Below are 4,924 nucleotides of genomic sequence, written 5' to 3'. Positions count from 1 at the left end.
CCATTGTCTTTCTCAGCGTTTTCAGTTTCCTTAATTGTAGCACAACTTACTATTTTTAGCAGTTTTTTGGGTCTTGAACTTCCGGAGCCGTTTTGAGGCCCTAAACGACGTTTTTTGGGGAATCCGGGGGCAACATGGGTCCATGGAATGGATGGATGTTGCCCGTTCCAACAATGATAGTGCTCGGATAGATCTTTCTAATGAGCTATTGTACACGTCAAACGGAGATCATATGCCAAAGTTACGACCCCAGGAAGTTGATGTACCAATTTACCCCAAACGGGGCCCACAGTTTGGCGTTTCATCTCCTAGGGTTAGGTTTTGGAATGTTAGGGGTTTTCCATTGTTTCTCAAACAATAAATAGGCCTTCGAGCCTCATTGTAACACAGTTCAGAGGCATGTAGCCATCACATCTCTTCTCAGAGATAAGCTACCATCGCCCTAGCTGGTTTATTTCCATTTCTGGTTGTAAGCATATTTCAGTATTTTCCATTAATGAAATGAAGTATTATTTCCGCTGCATCTTTGTGTATATGGTTATCTCTGTAATTTGTTGCGTTCTTGTTTAAATCCGGATCAATAACATTGGCCAAATTTTTTGAAACCTTTACAACATACCATAGAACAATCTACATTAATATAACTCTATTTAACACATTGAAAATAATTTATTAAAAAAAATTGTTGATATTAACATGAATAAGCACTAACAAAAATATATTTAGTAAAACTTTTACCTAAATTTATTTATTAAAAATATAATATAAATAAACAAATTTTATTAAAACATTTTAAAATTAATATTTGATATTTTTTGAATAAATTATCTATTAAATTTGAAACAAAACATTATTTAAATCTAAATTGAAATTGTTGTAAACTTACATTTTAATAATAATTAGGTTTTCACAATTATCAAATTTACCTTAATGTTAACTAAAGTATTTGATTTCAATTTTGTTAAATTTGGTGAAAAGTGCATATGTAAATAAATGACAGATACACAAAATGCTTTAGATAATTGTTATTATTATGATTAAGTGTTTTATTTGAAAATTTCTACCTTAAACAAACATTTATGATTATATATCTCCTAGCATAGCCATATAAATAAAATGGCTTATAAAAGCTAATAAACATAAAAAAACTAAGCATATCTCATGATACATCTCTCATGTAGTAAGATTCTTAAGCATGGAAATTCAATTCCATTTATGAAGATTACCTTAAAAATAAAGATTTTTACAATACCATGGCTTACAAATGCCACATCCTCAAAGAAACCATAACACACACACACATATGTATATGACATTTTCTAAAATTAATCATTTTAATAAAAAAGACAACTAATTTTGAGATAAATCTCTCAAAATTTCAACTTTTGGTTTGTGACTACTAATAAAAATATTTTAGAAAATTCTATGGAGATAAATCTCTACCATTCACTTAGTAATTATTAATTATTCCAAAATAAACATTTTTTTTTTTAATTTTAATTAAGATAATACATTATAACCTAAAATAAATATTATTTATTTGAATAACTCAAGTTGTAACGTATTTGATACTTTTTATCTCAATAGGTTACTTGTATTATAACTTAGTAAACTAATACTTTATTCTTCTGGTAGGGTTGTATATTCTGGAATAGAACTTCTTGAATTTTAATTTAATTATCAATACTTATTTAGTAAATAGTAGGGATTTAACCTCAATAGAATATTCTTAATAGCATACAAAAATCAAAGGTTGAGATTTTTCTTTGAAATAGTTGTATTTTTTTCCTTTTTAATTAAATTGATTAATTAATAAAAAATAACATAAACACTTGTCATATAAAATGAGATATAATTTTTAGTCTTGTGGTATTGTAAGCAATGGTATTGATCCATGACATGTGTGCAGATTTTATATTGTAGTTTTTAATGGTTTGGTTCTAAAGTTGGATTTCATATTGTAATTTTTAATGTTTTGGTTATAAAGTTGAAACGTTGGGTGTGTAGATTTCAGAATGTTGTTTTTAATCGAAAGAAGGACGAAGAGGGAATGGAGAAATTGAAACGATGTGCTGCGAATCATCCTCCCGTGTCACCGATCCGCTTCATAGAGAGAGTTGCCATCGTCTATGGGGACTCCACCTCCATCGTCTACAATTCCACTTGTTATACATGGTCTCACACCTACCAACGCTGCCGCGGGCTTGCCTCTGCTCTCTCTGCCCACAATATCTTGCCTGGGGATGTTGTAAGTATTGGAATCATCCAAATTGGAATCAACATTTCCATGGGAATTTTATTATTTCACCTTAACAAGAAACCCAACAGAGCAGAATAGGATAAAATCTTGATCCTCTTAGCTGTGGTTTGTTGCAGGTGTCTGTGGTGGCTCCCAACGTTCCTGCTATTTACGAAATGCATTTGGCAGTTCCAATGGCAGGGGCCGTTCTTAACACCGTCAACACGTGTCTGGACGCTCGAACGATGGCTGCTCAGTTCAATCACTGTCAACCCAAGATTGTGTTTGTTGATTATCAATTCGCGCCTCTCATCACGGAAGCTCTACGCGGAACCGACCATAAGCCCACCCTGGTACTCATCCCGGAGCTCGTCAATGGCGCGGAATTAACTTTCACGACTACAACAGCATTCACAACATACGAAGGGCTATTGCAAGAGGGAGATTCGGAGTTCGAGACACGGTGGCCGAAGGACGAGTGGCAGAGTATCGTTGTGAATTATACATCGGGCACAACCTCTGGTCCCAAGGGAGTAGTTCACAGCCACAGGGGCATCTACACAATGGTTATGGATACCCTTTTAACCTGGGGTTTGAGGTCGCAACCGTTTATCTGTGGACTCTGCCCATATTTCACGCCAACTGCTGGTGTTTCACATGGGGAATAGCTGCCCTCGGCAGCGCAAATATCTGCATAAGGAAATTCGACGGCCACATCATCTATAAAGCTCTCAACGACCACCGGGTTACCCATCCCTGCGTGGCGCCTGTGGTGCTTACCATGATTTGAAACGTAGATCCATCGGACAGAGAGCCTTTGCCCCATCAGGTGGAGATCTTAACCGCAGGCGCTCCTGCTGCTGCTGCTGCGCTACTCAAAATTGAAGAGCTGGGAGTCTGTGTCACTCATGGCTATGGCCTCATAGAGATCGCAGGAGTGGTGGTTTTATGCGCTTTGAAATCTGAGTGGGACAGACTTGCAGCGAACCAGAGGGCTCAAATGAAAGCGATACAGGGCGTTAGGTCGCTGGGTTTGGCTGAGTTGGACGTGAAGGATCCGGATACCATGGCGAGCGTGGCTAGAGACGGAGTGTAGTTGGGCGAGGTTATGATTAGAGGGCCGCGTGTTATGAAGGGTTATTTCAAGGACGAGAAGAGCACAGACAAAGCCATGGAATACCCAACCTAGGTTCAATTCCACGATGTGCCGCTTACTGTGATGGGCGTCCAAATCGCAGACGACGCCGTGCGGTCCACTAGTGCAGAGATTATCAGGAAATAAGCATCTCGAGTCAATATCAGAATTGATGGCTTCCAGAACCTTGTAGACTTCTTCTTGCTCTCTACTATCCAGCGCTGGCTCTGGCATGTAATCATCTACATTCCCCAAAACTTAAAGAAGCAACACCAGCACGGGGATCGCCATTGTAATTCAAAAATCTCTAAAAGTGAAAGTATTTCGAACTCGATACTGCAACTGTAAATTACAGAACGGATTACAACAGGTTGCTGATATATATGTTGGTTTTTCATAGCGATTTCAAATTTGAATTTTATTCGCCCGCGCACAACCTCATGTATGCCATAACCTCCAAACGCATGGCATGCGATTTCAAATTTGAATTTTATTCGCCCGCGTACAACCTCATGTATGCTCCATGCCATAACCTCCAAACGCATGGCGTACTGTCAACGCATACTGTGGTATCGACATAATCATGTGTATGGTGGATCATGTGGCATCGACATAAGCCATGGTTGATGAACGCGGAATCGGAATTGGTTAGCCGGAGAAATGATGCACCTCGCTGACAGCCAAAGCCGATGTCAGAACCCGTTTCCCAACACTGTCTTTAAGGTCTCTTAAAAGTGCATTTATAATGCTATAGTGGTGGAAAAAAGTGAAAGAAGAATTTAAAAAGGAAAAGGAAAGTTATTAAATGAGGTTTTTAATAATATTTTATTTTTATGATAAAATAGAAGTGAAAGAAGTGTTCTGAGATTATTATTGGTTTACTGATTTCCCAAGATTAAGATTGGTGTTGTACAACTTTTTTTTGTACATGAAATACCTAAATATAACCATGCTTTCAATGGGGAGAGACTAGCTTCAATAAAGAGAATAGCATAAGGAGTATTTCCTTTAATCTTGAGGTTGTAAGTTATAAATTTCTTTTGGATCATTTCAATCTTTCTCTATGATTTTCTAGATATGCTACAGCTCCAAACTTCACACCCATATAAAATAACAGCGGTACTGCAACCCCAAATTCCACATCCATATAAAATAACAAAAGTGATTATCTAAATATAAGGCAACCCCAAATTTCACTCATATAACTAACAAAAATACAAACCCAAGAATGAGTTAACTTACAATGGTTTTCAAACTAATATTGAGCGTTCCAACCTTAAAGTGATTCAACAATAATATAATTATTTTATAATAAATAGGTAAATGGCAACCTTCTAGTGAGTCAACAATAATCCCTAATTAAAATTAAATGATAATTATTTTATAATAATTTGGTAAATGGCGTGTTCGAGTAAAATTAAATAAACTTTTAATTTTTATAAGTTAAAAAAGAAAATACTCGTTGACTTTCAAAACCATTTAACCACAGAAGTAAAAAAAATATTATAACAATAAACTCGATATAAACGGAGAAAATTAAAAAGTGCAAA

The 4,924-nt window shown here is 36.0% G+C and overlaps 1 pseudogene; it reads left to right on the top strand.

Moving 5' to 3' along the window:
* Positions 1-2,050: 2,050 nt before the first annotated feature.
* Positions 2,051-3,335, top strand: LOC149149015 (putative acyl-activating enzyme 6 pseudogene; annotated as a pseudogene).
* The last annotated feature ends 1,589 nt before the right edge of the window (positions 3,336-4,924 follow it).

The sequence above is a fragment of the Pinus tabuliformis genome, chromosome 9 (assembly GCF_031772625.1).
Source record: "Pinus tabuliformis cultivar Carrire ecotype Pingquan chromosome 9, CPIR1, whole genome shotgun sequence".
Lineage (NCBI taxonomy): Eukaryota > Viridiplantae > Streptophyta > Pinopsida > Pinales > Pinaceae > Pinus > Pinus tabuliformis.
The sequence above is the reverse complement of the archived record's forward strand: the minus strand, read 5'-3'. Positions and strand labels throughout refer to the sequence as shown.